This window comes from Motacilla alba, chromosome 5, assembly GCF_015832195.1.
Source record: "Motacilla alba alba isolate MOTALB_02 chromosome 5, Motacilla_alba_V1.0_pri, whole genome shotgun sequence".
Classification (NCBI taxonomy): domain Eukaryota; kingdom Metazoa; phylum Chordata; class Aves; order Passeriformes; family Motacillidae; genus Motacilla; species Motacilla alba.
The window spans coordinates 17,301,876-17,329,065 of record NC_052020.1 but is presented as its reverse complement, the minus strand read 5'-3'; the positions used below and the strand labels follow the sequence as shown (position 1 = coordinate 17,329,065).

The 27,190-nt window shown below is 42.8% G+C and overlaps 1 protein-coding gene across 5 annotated transcripts in view; it reads left to right on the top strand.

Moving 5' to 3' along the window:
* The window catches only part of TSPAN4 (tetraspanin 4), a 415,376-nt gene that overhangs the window by 64,503 nt on the left and 323,683 nt on the right, over nucleotides 1-27,190 (top strand). For 3 of the 5 annotated variants that reach the window (XM_038139111.1, XM_038139113.1, XM_038139112.1), the window contains one exon: nucleotides 3,970-4,061. The exons of 1 other annotated variant lie outside the window; for it this stretch is intronic. The gene's annotated coding sequence lies outside the window, so the exon portion shown is untranslated. Of the gene's footprint in view, nucleotides 1-3,969; nucleotides 4,062-26,161; nucleotides 26,306-27,190 lie in introns of all 5 variants that reach the window. One more of the 5 variants, XM_038139116.1, reaches the window with a different exon arrangement.

The following is a 27,190-nucleotide window of genomic DNA, read 5'->3' as shown; positions in this document are numbered from 1 at the left end:
GGCAGGGTACTGGTGGATGAAAAAAAGTAATATGGCCCAACAATGTCTGCTTCCACCCCAGAAAACCAAGTGTATCCTGGGCTGCATCCAAAGCAGCATGGCCAGCAGGTCAGGGAGGTGCTCCTTCCCCTCTGCTCCGCTCTAATGACACTCCACCTGCATCCAGCTCTGGGCCCACCAACACAGAAAGATGTGGATCTGTTGGAATGGGTCCAGAGGAAGGCCACAGAAATGACCAGAGGCTTGGGGCATGTCTCCTTTGAGGACAGGCTGGGAGTGTTGGGGTTGTTCAGCCTGGAAGATTTTATAGGAGCTTTCTGGTACTTAGCGGGTCAACAGCAAAGATGAAGAGGGAGTGTAGTGATAGAATGAGGTGCAATGGTTTTAAAGTGGAAGAGGGTAGATTTCCATTAGGTATTTGGAAGAATGATGATGATTAGACAGTGGAACAGGTTGTCTAGAGAACTTATGGCTGCCTCATCCCTGCAAGTGTTCAAGGCCAGGATGGATGGGGCTTTGGGCTGGCTGGTCTAATGGAAGGTGAATCTGTCCATGGAAGGGGGGTTGGACAAGATGATTTTTAAGGTCTGTTCCAACCAAACCATTGTGTGATGCTCTGAGGTAGCAGCAAGCTCTAGAAAGTACTACAGCAGTGAGAGGTGTCCTGCATCTAGAGACCAGGTTCCTTGACCAGTGTGTGGATAAATACAAGCCCTAAGGAAAAACTGTCCTGTGTGACAGGAGGAAGTCACCTTGATCTCTGTATTTGACAGGAATGCCAAGGGAGGAATGGAAGAGTTGAGTATAGGTATTTCAAAGCAAGAAAACTGGAGAGCAGGACTTTCATCTAACTCAGAGTGTCCAAGTTCCTGGAAAGCTGAGCTCTCTATGGCAGATTTTTTGATCAGACTGAATTTGACATTAGGACTCAATTCACCTGCTCTTTTTAAGCTGTATCTTCCTAATTTGACATTAGGACTCAATTCACCTGCTCTTTTTAAGCTGTATCTTCCCCCACTAAGAACTTGTGAAGTTGGCCTGGAAAAAAACCCAAACTTTAAATAGTTGGCAGATGTCAGGGAGTTTTCTTTAGATGGACTCCAGGTGGTGTGGGACATGCCAAAGAGCCTGGAAGCATTTGAAACAAGCCAGGACAGAAAGATTGAAAACATGCCTCTGGTCTCTGGAGCAGGATGTCTGGAGTAGCTGGTTTGGAGGGGGGCCTTGTAGCTCTAATTGGAGTTCCACTGAAGATGAGGTTTCTGTTACTACACTTAGTTTAGAGGCCACATTGTGCTCAGCAGCCCAGGATAACTAGATATGGATATCCTGTAAAAGAAGATTCCTGGTCAAAAGAAGAGACAGAAAAGAACCCAGCCTGAGAGTAAAGGCAGGACAAAAGCAGACAAAATGTTTTGCCTGGGGTTGTACAGCAGGTCATCTGTGGAGTAGGAAGTGGAGCCCTGGAACTCTCTGCTGGTGGATGTCTTCTAGACCTGGGTAGATTTAGGTGCAGCCTACAGAAGTCCTGTCCTCTCATGAGTGTAGCACTGCCTCTTCTGACGGCAGTGAGCGCCTCTGTTCCAGGAGGCAGGGCTGCAGTCTGATCAGCCCTGCCTCACATGGCTTTATTAACATTGTTTTATGGGCATGATGAAGATGTGGTGGTACTGGGTTTGATGCCTTGAGAGGCTACCTAGAACAGAGGCTAGACAGTGTTAAAGGAATAAAGTAGGTATTTTTTAAAAGGCCTTCAAAGGATACACCTTGGGCACTACAAGAGCCCAGCCATGGCTACACCCAAGATGGTCATGAGTTTTTGCACTTTTATTAAGTTTTGGTCCATCTACATGTTGGGGTTAGATGTCCAATTACAGCTTCAGGTTGAGAAGTCCTATCCTCCCAGACTGCTCTCCTCAATTTGCTGGTGTTTATACTTGTTGGGCCTGAAGCTGCAATGGTGTTCTTGGTTCTTGGGCTGGAAAAGGATTGTTTTGTCTGACAAAAATATGAGGAGAACTTGCTAAAGCTAAAACTTAAAGCATCAGGCTGTACACAACTACCCAGGCTTGCTGCAGGCAGTGTTGTGTGCATGCTCCTGCGTCTTCTCTGCCTTATCTCTTGAGCTGCTCCTTAGCTCTGTTGAAAGCACGTGTGGCTGCAGTGTAGATACAAACTTCCTCCTGCATTCGTATAGAGAAGATAAGGCGTGCAGTGTGTTCCTGTGCATCTGTGCTCGTGTTTACTGCACTCTCTAGGGATGCAAATGAACGATAAGGCTGGGTCAGGCCAGTGGTCTGCCTAGCTTGTTTTCTTTTTTTGCAGCTGCCAAGAGCACCTGCTTGAACCAGCCAATATCAGTCCACAAAAGTCACGGAGAAAAAAGGATTTGTTTGATTTGTTATTACTAGAGCTTCTAGCTTGTTCTTACTTCATGATTGAGTTTGTTTTTATAGGAAGAATCTTTGCTGTTATGAGTCACTCTGGCTTAAAAGCAGGATTTTGCGTTCGGATGCCTTTTGCCTTAAAAGGTGATGTTGCTCCTGGTATTTGTCAAGTTTAGGGAAAAAAAAAATTGAAAAGTCATCAGGCAGCTCATTCTTCTCAAGAAACACTTGAAACTTCCATAGTTCTTTGTTTTTAGAAAAAATCAAAATAAAGCAATGCTTAGTGAATGCATTGCTGATGCTTCTTCAGGGCGAGCTTGATTTATATAAAAGTAAAATATCAGACAGTGGCACTCCTGCATGTAACAGGGATGTCGCCTACTTGCTGGTGTTAGATTTCTGGACCATCTGGAAATTAGTGTCATTAAACACCTTAAATAACAAGATCAAAAAAACTAGACAAACAACAGCAAAAAAGGTAGGAGTTAAACTATGGCAAGCCAGGCACAGTTGATCTACAGACCTAATGTCTTTCAAGTGGGTAGATAAAGCACAGTCTTAGCTGTGTGTGGTCAGCAGGGATGGAACAGTTATTTTTTAGAGGTTGGCTTTTTAACCCTACATAATTTATGGTGATTAATTCCACTGTACTTAACTATAAAATCTATCTGCAGTTCCCAACTTAATGCTGAGGAATTGTAGACACTAGCAAAAATCTTGTGGCACAAAACAGTGGTGTACTTCATTATCAGCTATAAAGCTGCCATGGAGAAGGAAGGGATTGTTCTTCTCAAAAGGTTTTGGCTGCGGCTCTGACCTTACTGCTGCTTTTGTAGGTAGAACTAACCTGTTATGCATTGGCTGATTATGCATTTAAATGTTTCTATGCATTTGAGCATAGCTATATACTCGCTTTTCCCTATGCAGCATCACTTGGTGAAATTTTACCACTCCCAGCAGAAGATGCTTTTTAGTTGTGGGTGTTTATTGCATAAACTGCTTCCAAAAAGCTAAGCTGGTTTCCTTGGCATTTTTCAGCCTCAGAAACTTGAAGGTTTACAAGTATTTACCAATTTCACTTTTTCTTGCCATGACCTTTTCCCTATATAGGAAACAGAAACCACACTCTCTTCTGAATGCTTTCTGTGCATTGTTCCTTGGGACCACAAAGCTTGTTTCTTGTGCTGCTGGTGGACTGTAAGTCACAGCCTGCTGTTCTGTAGACACCCTTTACCTGGACTTTTCTGTGCATGTCCAGTGTGCCTTATTCTCTTGCCATTGCATCTTCACTCTCACATTACTAGTTTGTAAGTGGAGTCACTGATAAAATCATCTCTTTTTAATTTTTTTTAAAATTCTGTATTGAAAATGTGCAAGAGATTTTCTTCAGTAACTTAATGTTTATTTGGTGGCCCAAGTTTCATTTTAGTAACAATCGCCATTGAGGTTGGAGAATGTGTGGGGAAGTGGAGAGGTGAGGTGAAGGGGATAACAGTAATATTGGATTGAAAAGTTTGTTCCTGAAGTGACTCCTAATGACCACCTGCCTGTTTTACTCATGAATCTGTTTTGTGTCTTGCAGTGGCATCACTGAAGGGGCCAGCTGTTACTGCTGTGGGAGATCAAGAGCTCCTTCCAATTGCATCTTCTGTCACCTGCAAAACCCCAGTTACAGTGAGTTTCTCCTGCACACACTGTTTCCTCCAGTGAGGATTTGTTAGCTGTAATCTGTGATAATTATCTATTTCTCTATTTATACTTTGTCAGTTCACTTGCTACTGCAAAAAGCTTTGATTTATGAATCCCAAGCCAAAGGAATACATACCCTTCTCATCCCCTCCAAATCTCATACTTGAAGCTCATAGTTGCAAATTCTCCTGGCCAGCTGCATACCTTGTGAGGGAAATGATCAAAGACTATGTGCTTTGGATGAGTGTTCTGGTTATTCGTCCAATAGCCAGGATGAGAATTGGACAAAATATTTTGTTCCTGAGAACAGCTTCAGAAAGAAAAACTTACTTTTTTTTCCCCCCATTTTTAAATTTAAATATTACTTGAGTAAAGAAGATTAAACTTGTTCAGAGTGCCAGAAACACATCATACCTGTGTGACATCTAGTCATGGGCATGGCAGGTGAAAATAGAGAGTGACTCAGTGCTGGAGTGTCTTTACCTAGATATACTCTTAAAATGAGATAATGGAATTTTCTCTGCAGTGCAAGAGAGCTACCTAATTCAGTGCTATTTGGAAACCGAACGAAAACTCTTGAAAATCCTTATTCCCCCTTTTAGTTTCCACATAAAGGAAATGAAGAAAATGCTTCCCTAATCCTGCCAGCTGTCTGTGAATGTCCATGTAACATATAACTTGCCTGTGATTCTTTTGTCAATAATTCTCTTCTGCTAATAACTCAGTAAAACATAATCAGGTGAGTTCAGTATTTTACATAACAATGATAACAATTGCTTGCAAGGCCATCTCCAGTTTTCAGCCAATTCTGACAATATTTACCCTGGTTGGAAGAGCTGAATTATCTTCTGAATTCCTGTGTGGAATCCATCTGCAAGACCAGAATGGTGGGAGCACATCTATGCATGTGGAAGTGTTGTTTTGATGAAAACTTGAGGACTAAATGAACAAAAAAAACCCCTGTGAGTGCTTAAGGGGCTGTCAGACACTTGTACAGTTAAATGGCATTGAATGTTGACATGGTCTGGATTTTCAGTTGTGAAGTTGAGTGTACAGGAATTAATTGTACTCAGGTAATAGATTCTCCTGAGAACTAATAGCAGTAACAAGAGGAACAATGCCTTAAGAGGAAAATGCCCTCAAATCGGTGGAAAGCTTTTAGCAAATGATTTGGCACGATGTATATTTCTAGCCTGTGTCAATATTGCAGATGTGTAAATTATACATGACTTACAAAATAAGAAAATTTGCTTCTAGGGAGCTCTTGTATTTTGCCTGTAAGGAGCCAGCTTGCAACATATGCAGAGAATATTGCCTGTCAGAAATTGAATATTGAGTGAAAGTAATAGTTTTAATCAAGAGTAGTTAAAAGTGACGCTGAGTTGAAGGAAAAAAACAACTGCTCAGCTGGAAGACTGCTTCCAGTGCTGCAGACATGCCTGGAGATGCATACTTTCTGTATTAGGAATATTGATCAGGGCCATGGTTGTACCTTGCATTACCACTGTTCTTCCTGAAAATTGCAACCAAGATTTTTTAACTCTTTGAATTCCGTTCCCATCTCTGCACCCAAGTTCAAAACACTTGGTGCTGGTGTATTGGATGAAGGAGAGCACTGCTCAGTGGAGCAGTTTCTTGGTTTGTGGGTACATAACTGGCAGAATCTACTGGCTGAGGCAAAGACATTCTTGCTTATATCAGTTAGTATTCCTGACAAATCATCTGTAGTGATTGTGGGTGTTTTCTTAAGAGAGTTGCTGTAAAGGCATGTCATTGAGGGCAGTGGCTATATGTACAGTCTGAGATGCACTGAGCTGAGTGCTCTAAAGGAGCCTGAGACTTTTTTGTGTTTCTGATAAGAAGCATCCTTGGCTCATTTCCTTTAAGTGGATTTTTTTAGCAGGATTGTTTCTGCACATGTCATCTGTTCTCTGTTTCTCTTGACTCAGTGTCTACTTCCTTCTCATTCTTTACAGTGCCTTGGGAAAGCTGAATCCCTCTTGAAACCAGGGAAGCCACCTCCAGTTAAAACTAGCTGACAACAGAGGGATGAGGTTGCAGATGAGTGATGTCAAAGACATTTATGTACTACAACATTCGGCTACTGCATCCTTGAGAAGGCAGAACTCTGCAGTTGTAGCTGCTTGAGCAGGGCTCTGTGCAGAGCAGGTCAGCCCTGGTGCAATGCTGGATGCAGAGTGGGTACTGGTAGCCCTGCTCTGATGCATTTTCTTTCTTAACCCACAGCAATCTGGACTTTTTGCTCTCACTTCATTGTTCCTTTGTTGAGCCATCAGACTTTCTGGACAAGCTGCCCAAGTGAATGCTGGCAGATGTGTCTGTTGGAAAGATCTCGTCTGGTAGCTGTTTTAGAGCTCTGCAAGTCCAGTTTCAGCTCCATGATCTGCTTACAGATCCCCTCTGAGAATTTAGTAATATGATTTAGTCTCGGTTTCCTGTCTTTTAAAGGACACTGTTCATGTTGGGTGGGAACTGAGGGTAAACATAGAGCCAGTGAATGCTCCAGTAGAGTGGTTGAAGAAGTAACATGATGTGTAACCAGGATGTCTTTCTCTAATATTTCTGCACAGCCTAAATAGTATCCCCGAAGTGTTTTTAGCAGTCAAGGTGAGAAGATGAGCACTGTATGTGGATGGGGAATGCAGGGTTGTGTATGATGGCTGTGATGTTGGTGTGTGAGTGTGAGATCTCAGTGTCCACTGTCCCACTCTGATCACTGAGGATGTCTTGCTTCTCTGAGTGAAAGTGCTTGCTTGGTCCTGGGACACCAGGTGTTAGCTTGGGTTCACACTCCTCACCTGGGATTTCACTAGCAGGTGCTACCATGTTCCTCATGTGGCTTTGCCTTGTGTAGCCTCATCTGCTGAACTCCTCTGGCCTGCCTGTTGCATGCTGGCTTTAAGTATTTACTTTAAGGTCATAGTAAAATATTTCACCTTGCTTTCCAAATGTCACCAGGCAAAGTCCTTTTCAGAACGTGGTTATTTCATGGCTGTACAGCCTACCTCAGAATATTTGCTGTCCCTGATGTATGAATGAATAAGATCTTTATAGGTTTGACAGCTATAAAACATTCCCTCTGAACTCGGAGATGAAAGTGAGACATTTCCTTTCTCCTTCCAGAGGGTTCATCTGCTGTAAGAGGAGGGAGTGGTTTCCTTTCCTAAGATGTAGCTCCTGTCAGGTATCATAGCAGTGTCTGTGGCACTCCAGGGCAGCCTGCTCTGATGCCTCATGCTATGGGAAACTGGGAATGAAAGGTGACTCTGCCAGGAGGCTTCTGCCTGCATTGGTGGGATAGTACACGTGGCTCCTGTGGCATTACCTGGAGCTCACTGGTGATACAGTGGAATGGAAATAGGGGCAAATTAGGTTTGGGTTCAAATATTCAGATATCAAGGATACTCCCTGGAGCTGATCGGCTTGCTTGCTAATGGCATGGCACAGGGAACAGAATAAAGAGTTTGTTTGGTTTTGCACTGCAAATACATAAGCCACCCTTGCTTTGGCTTCCAGCCCAGGGTGAAAAGGCTGGCTGATCACCCTGCTCTTTCAGTGTTGACAGCTGTTGTTGTCAGGGACAGATGTGACTTGGGTCTAAGATAGGGATAACAGTGTGAGTGCTTTTTACTGGCAAGGTAGATTTTTAGGAGATAATGCAGTTTGTCTGTTGCACAGTTAAAGGGAAATGAGAAAGGCTTTTTCTGTTCTCTTGGTGGATTTTTCTCAATTTTTTTCATATTGATTCCTCTGATGCCAGGAGATTTGCTCAAATATTCTAGCACTTAACAGTCCTAGATGATATCTTTGGTTCATTCCGTTTCAAACCATTCCTCCTCATTCCAAAACCAGTTATCTTCCTAGCATAGGAGCAGGCAGTTCTGGGATACCACTGATTCTGCAGATCTAAGTCTCCATGTTTGATCCTTAAAAAAATGTTTTGGAAAGCAGAACAAGAAAACAGTGTAGGAATTTGGTGGGCAGATAAACTGCATTCCTGTTTCAGGCTGTTTATTCATAGCTTTAAGGCAAAAGTAGGCTATTTTTAACTTGCTTTTTTCTCTTCCATATTAACCAAAACAAATTTCCCTCTCGAAGGAGAGGGTGGAGTTGGGAGGAAGGAAGGGTGGAATTGAAGCTATTTCATTAAATCAGTTTAAATATCATTAACACATGATTTTGTTTTTATGTTACAGTTCTGAGCACAGAAGAGTGTCTTTACACTTCCCAAAGAGGGGAAGCTTTGTGTACAGAGGGGGTGAGTGAGGGTGTTGGAGACAATGAAGTGGTTATGGAAAGCTTATGACTTTTTCCTGGGGCAAACTGTCAGGAGGGTAATCCAGCTCTCCTGACTCCTGGTGTCTGTGTTTTGATGGTTTGTGGTAAACTGCTTCTGAAGCAGAGAGAGCAAGAGCAGCTCCAACAATTTCCTTTCTAGGTAGATGTGACTTTGGCTTTAACTTCTGTGGTTACTGACTTCAGTGTGCTGCAGTAAGGGTGGCTGAATCCAGGGCCTGTGGATCAGATTTGTAGAAGGAAGGATAAATATTTCATACTTTGAGACTGAATGATAACCCAGGAGCCAGTGCAGAGCATTGCTGTTCCCTGAATCTCTTGCACTTTGATGTTGATTCTCCAGTATTTTCTAGTTCTCCCTCCCTCTGTTGATAACAGCTGAACGATCTTGACAGTGAAACATCTGTGAAGTTCACCTGTGGTGGTGAGGTGTAGAGCTCTTCATGCTGTCCTGTCTGACTGCACACGTTACTCAAGATTAGATCCTAAATTATCTCTTCTTGCAATGTTTTACTCCTGCTGTGTGTTCTCCCACACTGTAGGAGAGCTGATGAAAACCAGAAGTTGTCTTTGTGTCTAAAGAAAATAAAAACTTTCCTGTTTTAGAAATACACCGGAAACCTGCCCCAAAACATGCAAACCCTTCTCATCCAGTGATAGCATGTTACCAAGTTATTGAACTCTCTGTGTAAGGTTAGACCTAGAAAGACAACCTGATTTTCCAAGCCTGAGTCCTGGGGAAGACTCCCTGCTCCTGAGGGATCAATGTGGGCCAGGAGCCCTTTCTGTAGACTCTTGGGTTCTCTCTTTATCTGCTTTCTTCTCCTCTTTGACTTCTCCCACTGGGAAGTTGCTCCAGATCACAGCTACTTCATACTGAGATTGCTGTGACCTCCAGCCAAGAAGAGTTTGTGGTTGGTTTTTCTCATTTCTGCACCAAGATAATCCTATGGTTTAAATGTCTCTTGGCATTTCTTGCAGCTCCCTCTCCTCAGGTGTGTTTGCAGGCAGTGATCCTATCCTGTATTGTGCTGTGTTTTGTCAACTTAAACAAGTCCAACTTTCCTGAGATAGGCCTCTTAGTCTAAGCAGCACTTCCATGCCCCTGATCTCAATTCAGTAAATGGTCTTTGAATTTTGCTGTGACCAGAACAACTCACAATAAGTGTGTGAGGGCTGCTTGCATTAATGCTGATTTCAGCATCTAGCCATTAACTGTGGCTTAAGCATGATCATATATATATATATATATGTATGTATGTATATGTATTTGAGCAGAATCCTCTGGTCTTGCTTTGAGGACATCAAGTAATGGTGACTCTTTCTGTACAAGGATAGTTCTGTCAATGGCTGGTTGCTTTGATGTTTGACTAGGTACCTTAATTTGAATATGCTGCCTTAAGTCACTGCATCCTGAAATGCCTGTCCTTGTTAGTTTACAGAGGCTTTTGTTATCACAGATCTGATTTTGCTTCGAAGTGCTCTAATACTCATAGGCTATGTAAAGCAATTAGTAAATTAAAGTAGTTTGTATTTCAGAAATCAAACACTCAGATTTCAAGAAAAAGCCCCTTTTAAGGTGTTTTTGAGTATCCAAAAATGGGTCTCTATCAGCTTCCATCTCCAGATGACACTAGGTACTGCATCAGCAAGAGTATATGCAAAGAATGAAAATAAAGTCCATTATTTATGACCCTCTCTCTGAGATTCCCTGGCTTATGTGAGAGAAGTGGAACTGCTTGGAAATACTTTGCTTCCCCCTGGATTTCTGGCTTCTTTGAAGGTTGTCTTGATCTTTGTGAATAATCTTGGGTTTATACGTTTGATTTCATGCCAGCAAACTAAATCTTTCTGTAATGTGCATTCCTTCAGGCTTTGTATATCATGAAGATTTGAGGGATATCTCCCACTGTTTGGTGTAGTGCTGTTTTCCTTCTGCTGGCACCAAGGAAAGGCAGGATGTGGTTGTCAGCAAGGCACAGCCTGCTGTGCACAGCGTCAGCATTTGTTACCTGGCTGTGCTGCCTGTCCGTGAGCAAACTGCGTGATTGCTCCCTGGCTCTGCCTTTAAACTGGGGGCAGTGACACTGTGCCTGGCCCCACTGAGCTCTTGGACTTGCTAAACCCTTCTAAAGACACTCTCTCTCACACCTTAGCCATTGGGCTTACAGGGATGGTAACACAGGGCTGCTAGTGGAGATTAGCTTGTGCTCCCAAAACCCACCTGATCTAGCGAGACAGCACTCTCACTGCTGGGTGTACTCCTCCTTAGGATGCTGCTCAGGGGGGCTGTGATTTTCATTCTTTGTGCTCTCCCAATATCTGGTTTTTGTTCCACGTTGTCTCTTGTAATATACTCAGAATTAGTGGCTTCTAACCTTTTTGGAACAACAAGCACAAAGTTTCTGGCAGGCGGAGCTCATTGTTTGTCATACATCACTGTTCTCACATTAGAGCGCAGTAGTTTTGCTTATTGAAGAGGCTACAAACATTTATCTTGCTCCTGTGAGCTTCTGCTGGGGAACCGTTGTGTGGCTCTCTGCATAAGGACTGTTTTTCTTCTGCTTCACAGTGCCTTCCTCTAAAGTCTTGATTAAAGGTGTAACACAAATACATCTGTCCTAAAATCAATTGAGTATATACCGCATGCCTTTAAAAAAAACCCCAAACCCCAATGGATATAAGTTGCCTTCTGAATTTAAACTGAAATCCTGCCATTGGAAAAGTAATTGGTCTTTCTTTGTCTGTTGGAGTTTTAGTCCAGAGGTAAATGATTTTGGCAAAACACTTTCAGGCATTTAACTTTGATAATCATTATTTCATTCATAGTTATTAATAAATCCTTTCACAATGACAAAGTTTTGCCTTTAGAAAATGCCTGTGAGCCACTCCTGCTAGATTGCTCTGCCAGTATGTGTATATAATTTATCAGATATGTATATAATTTATCAGATATGTATGTTAAGAAGGTAGCTTTAACTTTTTAAGAAGGTGTCTTTAACCGGGTACACCGTCTCTTAGATGACTGCCATCCTTGTTCTCTGGGTATCTTTTACATCATTTAAGGAGTATAATAAACTCAGCAATTAAAGTAACTTGCCATAAATCCCATTGTCATTGAATAATTTTTCACATATGCAATTATAGTGTCTTCTACTTTATCTTTTCACGTTTTTCTGGAGAGAGGAAGTGCTCTTCTGCTTTAAAAAGTATTCTTTTCCTGCTTTGTCACAAGTGGTGTTAGTTCATTCTGCATTACTTTTTTAGTTGCTTGCTCTAGTCCTTTAAAAGTGCAATTACATAATTCATATAAATTTAGAAAGGGAAAGATGAAGATCTCTCACATCTATTTTTTTATCCTCCTTGGAAGCTAGGGAAAATTCAGGTTAGGATTCTGGCAAGTAATTAGCATTTGAAATGGAGGTTAAGGTTGGACAGTTTCTCACGTGTGATGGAGGGAGATGATTGTGGAGTTTGCCTTTCATTGGGAGAGGTAATCTCTCAGTTTTAATAAATGACTGGTTTTGAGTCCTGAAGCAGCTTCCCCATAGCTATGTTTTGTTTTTTGGTTTTTTTTTTCCTCTTGTCAGATAAGGTCAGTGTCTAGTCTGCTTTGAGTTGAGAGGTTAGTCAAGCCCTCTGTATAAACCTAGAATGTGGGCAGGCAAACAGCCTCTGCTTTAGAATTTGGTCTGAATAAGGCTGATTTTATTTGTTTGTACCACAGCAGTGTTCACCAGCCCCAGGTGGCAGCTCATTCTGGGTAGGCATTGTGCAACTGCAGGACAAGAAAGGGTTCCTGATCTTAGAGGCTTCAGCCCATGTGGGATAACTGATCACTGTGTCAGTAAATGCTCCTGCCTAAACAGAGACTTCATCCTGGCTGTGCCCAGCCCTTCCAGGTGGAGGGAACAGTTCAGGGTGAGAGCTGTACTTTGTGCATTCACAGTGCACTCCTCGGTCTGTGTAGAGTAGCTGTAATTGTTTCCCAGGTGTGAAGCTTGGGAAACATCCTTGCCCACAGGTTGCTGCTTTCCCTGAGTAGCACCTGGAGAAAGAGAGCAATGTGCAGTAGGCTGCTGGTGACTTGGTGAAGGTGACACAGTCCTGCCTGTGCTTTTCCCAGAGAACCTCTTGCAGTTGAACAGGGAGAGGAGCTCTGGGCTATGTGGATTGTTCTTACAACCTCCTCCCACCCATCTGTGTTATGGGGCAGTTCAGCACCTGCCAGGAGAGAGATAAGGGAACAGCTTAGGGAGGGTTCAACTTCTGTTATGAGCTCGTCAGTTGGGGCTGTATGAGCTCTTCTGCCGGGCTGTATATTAGGATGTTTGCAGTCTACATCATCAAGTTCTATTTAAGGACTCATTTGCCTTGTTCACTTTAAAAAAAGGTTGTTGTAGCAGAAATCTGGGGCTTATCTTCCCCTCTGCTCCTGGAATCTGCATTTAAACCCAGGATTAGGAACTGATGGACAGCTCTGATGACATGAATCTAAGGGAGTATAATTCAAAACTGTCAGTCTTGTGAATTTTCCTACGATTCTCGTGAGCATCACTAAGATCTATTTGTATCAATCTGTAGGCTCAGGAATAGTGTTGCTTCCACTTGCATTTTCCTTGCATTTCCAAAGCTATATCTACAACTATAAGGACTGCATCTTGACCATTTTAAATGGTAACACAGATTGCATAGAAGCCTGAGACTTATATTTGTATTCTCCAGAGTAAGGTTTCCAGTCGTCATAGTGAGAAGTGGATTAATTGCTGCCCACACCATGTGTGTACTTGAATCTCATCTCTGCAGTCATTTTTGATGCTTTGAGTCCACCATTAGCTTCAGATGCCTGTAGCCCAGCTGTCTGCCTCTGACTGACTTATATGGGCTCTCCTTCCAGACAGGAAAGGGAAGGAGATATTTTAGAACATAGTTCATCTGACCCTGCTTCAGCCAGCTGCTTTAGAAACAGATGAATCCTGTCCTGCAGGTGACTGTTTCTCTCCACTGACTGTAGTGTCAGATGTTGATGTCAACATTTGCTGAAATGAATCCTGTATGAAATATATCCAGTTTTAAATGTAACTGATCAGGCATTTTCACTGAAGTGTAGTTCCCAGCTGGCAAACACATCCTGGTGCCCAGGGAGCTGGTTGTGTGCTGTAACTTTCTCTACTTTTATTCTCCAGCTCTTTATCTAGAGAATGAAAATTATTCCATCATGACAGGAACACTGGCCTTTAGAAAGCTCCTTTTATCTACACAAATACTTTCTGCGGTATTTTTCCACTTTTGCTTATCCATCTTAGAGCTGGATTAACTTCAGAAAGACCTTGTATGGAACTCTGAGGCACATTTATTTCTTTGACCAGTAAATCAGTATTATAGTTTCCTGGGGCCTGGAAAAGAGGGTATTATTATGGAGTTATACTAAGTCCACTTTCCTGAATGCTGAATTTCCGAGGAAAAGATATAAATCTCCCCTGTGCAGGAAAAGAAGCTATATGAAAAAAGACTTCAGGTGCCTTAGTCTCTTTGTGTTTATGCTTGCTTGCCTTTCTTTTCTACCTTCCTCCCTTTCCTCAGGTGTTGCTATATATTACTTAATCTCCTTTGAGGTAAGTATAGCTTCTGTGTCGCTGTGTGGAACACATTAGTATTCAGAAGAGCTTTTTTCTGTGTCAGAGCCAATATTTTGCTTCTTTGTAACCCTAACCTTCTTGGAACTCTCCAGCTAATATTTTTCTTTCCTTCTGTCTTTTATTGACTGTGGTACATTGAGTATTGCTTCCCTTCCCAGTAACTTTTTGGTTTTTGGTTCATGACTAATACATCCATTTTATGAAGGCATCAAACCTGTTTACAGAGGAGAGGAAAGCAAAGCTGGTTGCAGGGGCTTGATGGAAGTGACAATAAGGAAGCACAGGCTCCCGAGTCATGTGTTTTGTATAGAGGAGGTCTGGCATGCAGCAGAGAGACACAAATTCTGTGGCTCCACAGGATCCCTCTGGCTGTGTCCGGTCCATCTGCGAGGAGTTGTGCTGAGGCTTGCTGGCAAGGGTTTAGGTGAGCAGAGAGGGTGACAATGGAGTTCCATTCCCCCAGCTCATGCCACAGAAGAGGAAATCCCAGCTGATTTGCACCTCTATGTCTCTTCCCCACCGTTCTTTGTCTTCTTGCACTGCAAACTGTGTCAAGAAGAAAATTTATTCCTCCAATGCCAATACAAAACACAGCGTGTGGAGCTTTGCATCCTGCCCCCTGCTCCCCTTTCTTTTCCTTCCCTCTGTGTTCTGCTGTCATTTAGGAGACACTGAAGGAGTTCCAGTAACTGAAGGTAGTTTCCACATTACTTTTCTCCCTTTCCCTCCCCTCCTCACTGTAGTCATATGGCCTTGACACAATCTCATTGTACGCATGTTTTAGAAGGCTCAGAATTGTCCTGGCATGCAAAGGGAGGAGGGATAACCTACCTGCTTTGCAGATATTTTTCATCATCTTCACATGTTGAAGCTCTCAAATAATTTCTGCCAGGATCTTCTCATCCACTGCAGATTTTTAGACCACAGAACTGACATATGTGGGGCATAATAGGCTGTGTAGGAAGACCTGGGTAGTTTTCTGGTGTGGAGAGGGGATCTCACCAGCTGCTTTGGTTCTGGTTGGGATCCCCTGAAGTTCTAGGGAGATAATACTTTGGGTTGCCAAGGTATTCTGGTAGTGAGGGATTAAGAAATGTAGACAGCTGATTGTGGCTGTAAGGAAAAACACTTTTTATTTGTTTGGGAATATTATTCCAGATCACCCTTTCTTTTGTCATAGATTAAATGTGGTTGTAGCTTCTCTGGTTTCATCTGACATGCTCAGGGCCTGAAATGCCAGCCCTGTGATTCAGGGTTGCAGACCAGTGTTTTAAGTGTTTGGTCAAATACTGGAATCATCTGCCCAGGGAGGTGGTGGAGTCACCATCCCTGGATGTGTTTAAAAAAAGACTGGATGTGGCACTTGGTGCCATGATCTAGTTGAGGTCTTGGAACATGGGTTGGACTCAATGATTTTAAAGGTCTCTTCCAACCTAGAAATTCTGTGATTCTGGCATCTCACTAGCAGAGTTGTCTTGTTCACATCTGGTCTCTTAAAGGATGCAGCTAACTTGTCACATTTAGGCCACCAAGTCACTGGTTCAGTCAGTCAGCGTTGTTGGTTATTTGCATTTAAGTGCGAAACACACCTTCAGATAGCGTTTTTTTTGGGCAATCCAAATTTTGATAACTCTCAGGCTTCTCTAAAATTTGCAGATAATCTAGTCTCAGGTTTGCACCTTCCCTTTGGTGCTTTCCCAGCCCTATGTTGTCCAGTCAAAACTGGTAATGGTCACCCATAAGCTGTTCAGAAACTTTTGATTCTCTGCTTTAAAAGTGCTATAAATCTAGTTCATAGATGACAAATCTGGCCACCTAGGCAAATAAACAAAAACAATCAACACACCAGAATTTTTCAAGATGAGGTAAAGCTCTGACAGGAATAGAGCAGTAGGAGAGAGTTGGTGGTGGGGAAATCTGACAAGTTAATTTATTTTTGGTATTTTAATTGGCTCGGTTGGGAGACAGAAAGAAAAGATGGTGCAGGAGACAAGAGTCATGGAGTCCTGGGAAACGGGAGCAGGGAAGGAACTGTAAACATGATCAGCAAAATAATCCACTTTTGTGCAAAGTCCATTTAAATGTAAATTACCCAAAGTGATTTTTAGTGGAATTTTTTATCAGCGCAGTGTAGAAAGACAGAATTATTTTCCCCCTTGTTTAAATACGTGATGCAGACAGCTGTAGAGAGCTATAAACATCCCTCATCTCGCTACCTCCTCCCACCCACTTCTTCCTTTAGGCTCCTTGGAGCTGTTCCCTGCAGCAATGCTTCCAGGTAGTGACAGTGTGGATGTTCACTTCAGTCACCAGAGCCCTGTCAAGGCCAATTAGCATCCTAATGACTGGCATGTACCATCTTGGCAACATCCAGTATGTGCTCTGTACCAGGGGACCTCCCCTCTGAAGAACCCATCTTGTCTCATCTGGACTGTACTGGTCATAGAAACCTGTAAAAAACAAAAAAGAGAAGAAAATTTCCATTTCATCTTGTCTTCTGAGTCCCAGGGGCTTCAGCACTGAACAAATATACTGTCCTTTCTTTTTGCTGAAAATGATGAATCTTGGCTTCAGGGAGGGGGAAAAATCAAACCACCGCTCTTACAGGTACTGAGGACTTTGGGCTGAAGCCTCAATGAGGCAAAGTAATGCAGTTCTTCTTCTTCAGAGCTTTGTTGAATGAGAGTAATCAAAGACCAGCCACATAGTCTTTAAATATTGAGTACCTGGCTGGTATGAGGACTAAAGTGGTACTTTCCTGAAATGACTGCTACCTGTTGTTTGGTGGTCTGCTGCAAAATCCACTTCAGTAGCATCTGCTGTCAAAATGGTGCTTTTGTTGTTCAGTCAAACCAGAGCTGAATGCAGTGCAGAGATCTTTTGGGTAGCACAGGCCAGGGCATGCAGGTGAGGAGATTTAGGGAGGTTTCACAGCAGCTCAGTGCATAGTGGGAGTCCAGGGTGGCCCTCAGCACCCTTTGTCAGGTGGAGATTGTCGAGGCTTTGTCCTCTGCTCTGCCAGACTGGAAGAGCAACATCTTTAGCAGCAGCAGAGTTAAATGCTGCAGTACTAAATCACCCCATCCCTGTGCTGGGTTTTATTGTTCAGTGACAGCGTGCTTTCAAGAGAAACTCGCACATCTATCCTGATTTTCAGCCCTAAAAGTCACTGTTTCTTCTTGTTAATATGGCATTGCTGTCCAATCCTGCCATGTCCTAGCTCTTCAGTGGCTTAAATGCAGCGCTGTGATGCCAGGGCCAGCTGGTTGGCACAGCTGGCACAGCCAGACTGGGTCATCTGGAGGGAGAGGTCAGCAGTTTAATGGTCCTTAAGAGGAGCCAAATCAGTGGCAGTGCCAAAGAGCAGCTGAAGGGCAGTGTGTTACCGTGGCTGGACTGAAGCTGCAGTAGGGAGGGTTTCAGTTTATGGGGCTGTGGAGGTGGCACCTTTGAATGGTACTAGAACACTGTACTACTTGAAATGCAATTGCTAACATTCTGAGGACAAAAAAAGATTTTCTTCCCTGTAAGGGGCAACAAATCTTCAATGTGAATGCTGGAGAGTGAGTGAGCAAGAATTATTATTTTTAAGGTCATAATTATTCTTAAAACACACACAAAAAAATAGCCTTGCCATCCCCTAACCCAGTGTGCAAGGCTGAAAGACAGCACATTAACATATCCACATGGTGCATATGCTATTTTTAACATTGCTGTGAGAATTTTCCTGAATTTTTTGAATGGTCTTTGCATTTACTATCAGAATGCTGTCATGTTGCTGTAATGACTTTTTAAATCCTTAACTTGATGTTTTCATTGATCTTCTACAATGTCAGAAGAACTTGATGGCCAGGAAGGCTGCAGGTACGTAGATAGGAGCACTGTGTTTGTTCAGGTACTTGCCTGCGCCTCTTGTCTCTTCTGGATATGTCCCCAGAAGACCTAAACCTGTGCCCTGGAGCCTTTTCTCAGAAGTGCCACCTTGAATGTCATGGTATCTGCTTCAATCTGGTTTGTAGTGCACTGAGCCAGCTCTCATGCACGAGGTATAGTAAATCAGCGAGGATGATTGACTGCATGCTCACAAAGTACCCAAACAGAAGCCCTCCTAAAATGGCCCAATGATTTGAATTCTTCCTTTTGTCATCTCTTTTAGGTACGTGATTTAGTTTGTAGATACTTCTGAGACTGATGGCCTCTGTGCCTCCCTTGTGGGGGTCCCTGAGCATCCCCAAATCTGACATTTTAGGCATCACACAGTCACGATATGCTGCTTTCCCAGGGCATCTTGCATTAAACTCTCCTGAAGGTCACGCTTAGTTTTTCTTTACAAACATGGAGGCCAACATTTTAAAGTTAAACATAGCCTCTAATAAAAGCATGATTATTGTATAATGATCTCTCTTGAGAAGCTTAGGTGCTTAGTGAAGTGTCAAGTATTAGATGAAATGGAGGATGTTGGCAGAGTTGATGTGAAAGATGGATAAAACAGGGGAGATTTTCCACATTAGTCTGTCTGTATCCCTAATCCTTACCTGGAGCTATTCTACCTCTCCCTTCAGAGTAAGGAAGTAACTAGGTTTCCATGGCCTGTTTAACAAGAGGATTATGCCCTGCTGCTTTCCAAAATGTATATGGGAAGAGAGTGCATGGAAGCTCCCAAGTAAGGGTTCAAGGCCTTGACACAGATTTTTGGCAACTAAGCACGCATATCACCTGGAAGCCAGGGCCTGGTTAGTTGTCCATGCTGCAGAGAGGGGCAGAGCCATAAAATGAGCCAGCCCTCCTGTCCCAGTGGAGCTTCAAAGCCTTTAGAGCCATCTGGTTTCTTAGGACTGGAGCCACAGGCTGAGAGTTAGGGATGCAGGGCTGAGGCTCGAGGGTGATCCCCAACTTCGTGTGACTACAGGCATATCTATTGTGGCCAAATCTGCAAAAATCATATATATCTCTAACTCCCACTGATCTTGAGAGAATTAGATGCCTACGTGACTTTGTATGCCAAAACTGCCTGCTTCACTTCTTCTGCAAAATCTATAGAGTACTACATCTTCTTTTTACCTCCCAGTCTGTCTTTGTAAAGATGCAAGGCATTTATCCTGAGGATGTGTTTCCAAATCAGTGGGGACATGCTCTCAGTTGGGACTCTCATCACAGGGTAATTATTGCTTTATGTCAGGGTGCAGAGCTGTCACACAGAGTTTTCTGCTCAAGCACATAGTCAGACATCAGTCTGCAGCTCAAATATGGTCAAACCAATAATCTGAGTACTCAGTGGTTTTCTGTAGTGCAGGACAATTCCCAGAGATTAATGTAAATGTAAGAGCCTTTCTAATGGAAGCAAACTACAATCCTGTGATTCCATTAGGTGTTTCAAATGGCTCTGTAAAGACTTGGCAACTATGTATTTTTGAAGCACATTTATTCTTGGTACAGCTTAGATCCTAGCTCAGTGATGAATTACTTTAAACTTTAAAATGAACTCCTTGTCCTGATGTCAGGATCTATTGTTATCTAAAGGTGACTTGTAAGAGAAAACAAATATTTATTTGGCTTGTGATTTTTTTTTTCATCATACAGTAGGTAAAAAGAGCACAAAGAGCAGACACTTCTTGAAAGCATCAGTGGTGGCTGAAGGAATACTAAAACAAAAAGCATTTCCAAATATCAGCTCCATGTAGTTCTTTCAGACTTGCAAAATTTCTTTCTGATTGAAGTTCCTTTTCTTTCAAGTCCACTTCAATTAAACACTGGAGAAAAACCTCAGTATTTGTTTCAGAGTTTCAATGTCCTTTCCAGGTAAAGTGCAGGAGCTTGCAGTGTCAATTCCCAGGATGCTTGTGGAGGAGACTTGCAGTTGGCTATGCCAGTTACAAAATGCTGGTTGCTAAAGAGGTAGGAAATGGAGAGCTTAGGGTTAAATTTAAAATTTATCCAAATACTTGGAAGGAAGAAAGCTGCCATCTTCTTGCTACTCAGAAAACTCATCTTTTCCAATTGCTGAGACTGATTTTAATCCCAATTGTGGTCTGTATTTTTCTGTGCAAGTTGTTTTTTACCAAGTGACTGATAATGTCTTGTCTCAGCATCATACTGTAAATCAAAACCCACATGAACTGATATGATAGCTGATTTTTGTCTGGAAGCAAAATATCTACCCTAGCATTTACATTTTTTGAGTACAGACTATGGCATTTTGCTTATTTCCCACTCCACACTTATGCTTACTGCTTTTTTCACTCATTCTGTATCTGTATTTAAGGGATTTTGATGAATCTGTGTGGAGTTAACTGGTGTACCTTGTGTTTATTAGGATAAACGTTTTTTCAGCAATTATCTTGAATACCAATAATGAATTAAAAACTTCTGCTTGTGACTTTCTGCATTTGTGGTCTGCATCATCCCTAGTGTGGCATCATGGCATGGTATTTAGACAAAGCCTTTTCATGAGGGAAATTTGGTCTCTGTCTTCCTTTGAGTTTGGACTTGTTGTAGGCAGAGCTGTGGTGACAAATTCTTCGTCTGTCCAGCTGTAAGAGTCCCTAGATTGTCCACAGCTTAAATCTGTGGCTGTAGCAGGTTGAGGGGACACGTGAAAAACAAGTGTGTCAGCATGCACACTGTAACCTGCGTGATTTACTGTAACCTGCTGGTGGATCTGATACCCCCACCAGTCGCTTCTGTGTTGCATTTCAGGACTGCTGTGGGAAGCAGCAGTTCTGCAGTGGGTTTGTGTGTGGTGTAAGCAACAAGTTGCTTTTCTGTTAAAATATATTCACTCTCTGTTTTGAGTGTTTTCAGTTGGCTGCAGGTTTGTTGTGAAGCAGTATAAGGTACTTACACATTATGGCCAGCAAGGAGAGGACTTCTGAGTTTGGTTTTGGGAGCAGTGTATAAAGCCTTTGTGCCAGGGTTCTGGAATAGGATTGGTAGCAGGATTGCCATGCACTCTAGTTCTGCTGGATGAAATGGTGTCAAGATACTATAGTTATCTAAAAAGGAACTGCAGGAAAGATGGTGCTTCTGTTCTGTTCTCAGGCTGCTTGAGCTGTGTCTCATTCTCACCAAGAAGTCTGTAGGGCGGGATGGACTAATTCCTAAGCTTGTCCTGTGCAGCCCTGGGTGGCTTGAGAAGCAAATGTGTAGTGTGGGGGAATAGTGGTCAGAACATGAGTTTTGAGGACCGTGCTCTGTTGTTGCAAATCAGATGAAAGTAGGTTGGTTTCTTTTCTGTGCCTGGGAGGGACAGCAACTTAAATGTTGTCACTGGCTGCCTGGAAGGCAGCTGTGCCCTTCTGGTCCACTGTGGCTGGCTGACTGCAAGAGCAGGCAGTACTTAAAATGCAATCCTCCCAGGACTGCCAGCGTTAAGGTGCCAGGGCACAGTTCTACAACAGTGATCTGCAAAATGTCTGGTTGTGCAGTTCATTCTGGCCTCTGTGGCTCCCGAGACAGTTCATTGTCTGTCAGAGCTGTATGTTTTTTCCCTGTTCCAAAAATGTGGTTACAAATACTGTGTTTCTGGCTTATTACTTTGAACATTTTTTCTGCCAATTCACAGGGCTTTCTTTTCCACCACCCAAGTGCAAAACACTCATCTTCGTTGTCAGCTCTGCATTGCCTACCCTGCCCCGTGGATCTTGTCCTGTGCAGCGCTGAGACATCACCCCCCATCTGCTCTGTCAGCCTTGAGTCTTCATTTGTCACGCAGCTCTGAAAAACCTCCTTCGTGTTTTCTTCCGTGTCACATCTGGCAAGAGGAGCTCTACTTAAAGGTCACCAAAACTGACAACTTTTCTCATTCTCAGTCCTCCCATAGCACTCTCCTGTGCCAGCAGCAAGCTGGGAGATGGTGAGACAGCTGCTACACGGAGAGCACCTGCAAAGCTCAAGGGAGAAGCTGCTGAGTGACAGAACTGCCCGTGTCCCCCTTTCTTTGCCCATGTCAGTAGTCTGTTGCTGCCCAGGGAGGATTGGGGTGTGGGAGGAGGGAGAGCACTGCCTGCTGGGGCTGGCCTGGTCCCTGCTGAGCCACTCTGCTCCAGCTCCTCCAGCGGAGGCAAGGCTGCCTCTGTGCAGCGCTCCTCAGCCTGAAGTAAGGGGTGTCTTCCTAGGGAGCTTTGAGTTGGGGGGGGATGCCATCGTGACAGGCTCCCTCACATGTCTCCCTCACAGCTCTGTGGATTCCCACCCTGGGACAAGTTCCTTTAGGACAGGGACAATGTCCCTGTAACTTTGTGCCCACTAGATGCTTAGCAAAATATGCAGGAATGCCCAACAATTCCTTCACTACTTCCAAGCTGGTCACTAGGAGCTTGTTTAAGGTCTGTCCTTCTTTCTTGCCATGGGAGAAGCACAGGGAAATTTGTATTTTGCATAAGAGGGAGTGCACATTTCTTCATGAATGAGAGAAATAGTGCTGGCTGTGGGTTCAGTACTAACAGTAACCAAAGACCTCCAAAAGAGAATTTTTCTCCATTCCACTTCCTTGGTGGACAATTTTTTGGGCTTTTTGTCTCATTATGTTTTATTTGCCCCAGTTGTTTGTATATATAGAGACTAAAGTAGAATTATTGAATGAAGTCCCCAGTGTTGAATCTTTGTGCCTCTCATGTATGCCTTCACATGGATTTTTTTTAATCTTTGTTTATAAGACACTGTGTATTGTACCCTCTCCCAATGGTTGCACTCCCCCAGAGGAGCTAGAATATGCTCATAATTATTTTTCCTTAACTGACTGTAATTCTGTTCTAAGCTGGGAAATATTTTCTTTTTGTGTGGCCAAATGCTACATGCAGCTCTGTTATTGATATATGTGCATCACAGCTAAGGGTCTGATTGAGAATCTGCATGGGACTGTGAATCTTTCATTGATTTTTTTTTCCATAGGTTTTGACTGTACCTCTAATTACCTACAGTTCTGGGTGAATCTGTGCTGCTCTGTTTACTTTGCTTGATGAGATAAGGATCATTCTGTTCCTTGGTAAGATGTATTCCCAGGAGCCTTCCTTTTTTTCATCTGTGCAGTGATCACTTTATATTTTAGCAGCCTGATGCTAATAAGTGCTGCAGCATTAGCTGTGCCTTGGAGACAAAGCCACTGTAATACAGCCCTGATGTCCCCATGGGTTTTACATGTTCCTCTCAGCCAGGGTGTAAGTGGGTGACTGTGGCTGCCCTTAATTTACATCAAAGCACCCCCAATACTATGTTTGTGAAGGGATGACATGGTGCTCTGTACTTTGCTTACCTTGCTCATCTCTTACGGTCCTTCCTTGTTAATCCCTAGTTGCTATAGTGAGTTTTCACTGTGCTCCTCTTTACCTTTTGTCCCACTGATATTTTTGCAGCTTCTTTTTGTGTATGTTTGGCTTTTCTACCCCCGTGTTTACCAGTGGTTTCTATTCTTGGCCATGTGGATGTCACTTTCTATCTTACTCCTTGTTGTGTTGTGGCTTTTTTTCATCTCACGTGGCACTGGACAGACAGCCAGTCTTCCTCTGTGGAGGTGAGTGGGTGCTTTGGATGTGCATCTAGCTAAACAAAGATCATCAACTCAGTCTTCCCTGACAGCTGGGAGGAAGATTACGGGAGCAGGATTTGTGCCAGGATGGTTCACTGATGTGGTCACAATTCAGGCATTTGGCTTGGTTAGTGTTCATGGGAACAGGCTGCAGGCTGCTGAGCCTGGGGAACCAAGCAGCTAGACCAAAGGAAAGATATAGAACAGAGAGCCAGTGACATCTGCTTTGCACCAAGATTGCAAAGTCCTTGCTCCTGTTTTGAACACAAGCGCTCAATTTCTGCAGAATCTGAATTTTATCTGTAGCACCACATTAATTTATTGCATTCAAGTATTGAGCTGGCTGTGTTCAGTATGTTGACTGAATGGAGAGATGATTTAAAAACATGAAGTGTTCTGCAGAGAGATTAAACTGTTTCCTTGTTCAGTATTTCATATCTCTCTATCAGCCATGAAAATTGAAACTGGAAATATTAATAAATTAATTGACACATTTGCTACTCTCATTGTAATGATACAGCCAATCCACAAGCAGTCATATGATGAGTCATATCTTCAGAAGCCGGAGATATTTTTTAAATCATTAGGTTATTTCACAGCATTGGGTTTTGTTTTTAATTTGTCTTCTGCTTTATGAACATTTAGGCTTCTTATTAGCAGGCTTTCTTCTGCAGTCAGGAGGAGCAGAAAGGTAGTTTGCCCTTTTTTTTTCCCTTAAAATGACAGGGCACTTATGCTCAAGAGGAGACCTACCATAATAGTAAAAAATGGAGATTTCTACACTTTCTCTGTATTCTTTTACTTATGGTGTAAAGCACTTTAAAGATTCAGCTTTCTGTGACAAGCAGTGAATAATGTTAATTGAAGATTTTTGAAAAACTTTATAGTTGGCACTTCCCCCCTGCCCTGTTCTTTCTCTCCCCCTCTCCCCCACCCCCCCTTTTTGCCAAATTTAGAAGTTGTTATAACAACATCAGCCATCATTTTCTCAGTGTCAGTGCACCAGGACCATGGTGCTTTGGAAACCTTAGCAGGGTAAATTCCCAAAACTTCCTCAAAGATCTTGTTGCAATTTTTTGCCCTAGTTTAGCTGTTTGTGTGGGAGGATTATTTTCCTAATGTTTTTGATAGCTGCATTAGAGCTGTAGTACTTTACTAGGGCCTGATACTAATAAATCACAACGGTGTTATAAAAAAAAATAAAAATCACAGTAGCCAGATTTAAAAGCACTTTGAAGTGTTGTAGTTACTTTCAATACTGAGTGGCCAGGTGATAAAATGGCAGTTAAAATGAATCACCCCTGAATACAAAGTATTGCATGTAAAAAGAAAACAACCTTCTTCCCTTCCCTACCAAAAACCCCACGTGAAGGTAGTGATGATGAGTCATACCTCCACTAATGCTGCCTTGGGAAAGTTGCTCCTAATAAGTCTTTGGAAGAGTAAGCACCGTGTTCAGAAGTGATTAAAGAGGCAAATAAAATGAAAGATTTTTTTTCTGCTGTGTGTGAATTCATCAATTTCTAGACTCGTCAGCCTGGAAAAGAGGTAAATTAGAGGTCGCAGGAAAAGGCTAATGAAATCATGAAGGAAAAAGAGAAGATAAATTAGGGAATGAATGTTCACCTTCTCATAAATAAGGCATTAGAAACTATCCAATTAAATAAGAAGTAGTTTTTAAGTAAATGAAAATATATTTTCCTGTGACATGGAACAGAGCTGTGGAACTTACTGCTGCATCGTGTTGTTGAGTGTAAAAGCATACACAGGCTGGAGAGATTCATGGGCTGTAAAACAGAAGAGATCAACCCCAGCCTCTAGCTGGGGAAGCATAAGCTTTTAATAGTCAGGTGGAACTCTTTAAGGAAGGGAAATGTACATCCTCTTCAAGAATGTACCGAGAGGAAGGTAATGCTGCCTTCTCCAAGCTTCTGACTCCTACCAGCATCACTTCCATGTTCCTGTGGGGCTGGTTTCTTCTGTTTGTGTGTGTGTCTATGTATCTGAGCAGCTCAGAGTCTCAGGAACACATTCCATTCCTCTTGTCTTCACAGGAGCGTGCATGTTTTTCCTGGAAAGCTTTTCTCAGTAATTGGATTGCATCCGTGTTATTTCAGAGAAACGGGATCTTGGTGCAGATGACATCGTGCAGAAAAATCCACGGCGATGCACTGAGGAAAATCTCCACTAGTTGTCACTCGATCCCCATTTTAAAGCTGACTTCCAAGACCATTCGAGCTTCTTAGTCTGAGATTCATGTCCTGGGCCCCAAATAGCAAATATGCTGGGACAGGTTTTGCCGTGGCGTCTCTCTGAAATGTGGTGATAGGAATAAGTTTAAATCCAAGTGATGGCAGCCCGTGCAAATGTTTTTCTGTGGTTTTGGCTTTCTAAATAATTGCCTTAGCAGGGCATTGTCCAAGGTTGGAGCTAGTGAGGGGCATGGTGTGGGAACTGCTGTCCACATTCTGTGTGCCAGCTCCTCCCTCTGGAGAGGTGATGATCCTGATGGACACATTCCCTCCAGGAGGAACAGTTGCAGAAGAGTGAAAAGGGGATGGTGGTGCCTGGGATGGCTTGTGATCAATGTTTTCTTGGATTAGCAGGACTGAAAAGGATTGTGGCAAAAGGGTGCCAGCAGTGATGAAGAGGAAGGCGCTCAGTTGAGGTGTTTTTCAGCTTATTCCTAGGATGGTTTTCTTTCTCTGGTTTCACGTTGAGCTAGCACCTGGACTTTTAACTTGAAGAAGGTAAACTCTTTCACAACTCCATGTTTTGCCTGTTTGTATTTCTTTGGTATTTGTATTCAAAGCCAGCATGAGTTTGAGAAAAATGTAAATTTCATAAACTTGATAAACATCTTTTTTCCTCATCTGTCTTTAACTCCCCCTGCCACAGGTTTAGTTTTGAAGCTCATGTGTTTTATTGTTTGTGTTGAAGTAGCGTTGTGTTGAACAAATCATGTTCTATGCCCGTTGGTGTTTGATGCTGTGAAGAGAGGAAGGAAGAGCTACTGGTTGTCTTGAAGAGTTTGCTCTCTTGAGTAAATCACAAGAAAATGGAAATGTGACACAATTCAGGCTTTTAATTCTTTGTTATATTTGCAAGGTACTAGTCAGTGATGGAGCCTGGGAGCAAGAGGATTTAGGATGTCCTGCACCCTGCTCCCATGTGCTCACTCTGTAAGGACCATCACGTGCTCTACCATGTGTACACTGGAGGAAACACAGAGCCAAGCAGCCTGAATTGCTGTGGCTGGAAAGGTCTGACATAGTCTTGTTCCTACAAATCAATTGCTGTTTCCAGTCTCTCAGTGCTTGAGTAGAAACAAAGCTTGTTTACAAGGGAAGAAATCCCCAACAAACAACAACAGAAAACCAAAGAAAAAACAACCCAACAACAACTAAAAATTGCCCCCCCCCAGTCCACAAACAAAATCAAACCATCTCTCATTTTTCAGGATTTCAAGAGATTTCCTTTTTAAAGTAAAACTGAAAGAATTTGTTCTTCAAACTCCTGTTCACTGTGATGGTAAAAGTGTTGTCCTTAGTTACTGCTATAAAATTTAATTGAAAGTGTTCTGCAATCCGTTCTCCTCTTCTCTTGAAAGGAGTAAAGAAAATTAGCTCAAACTG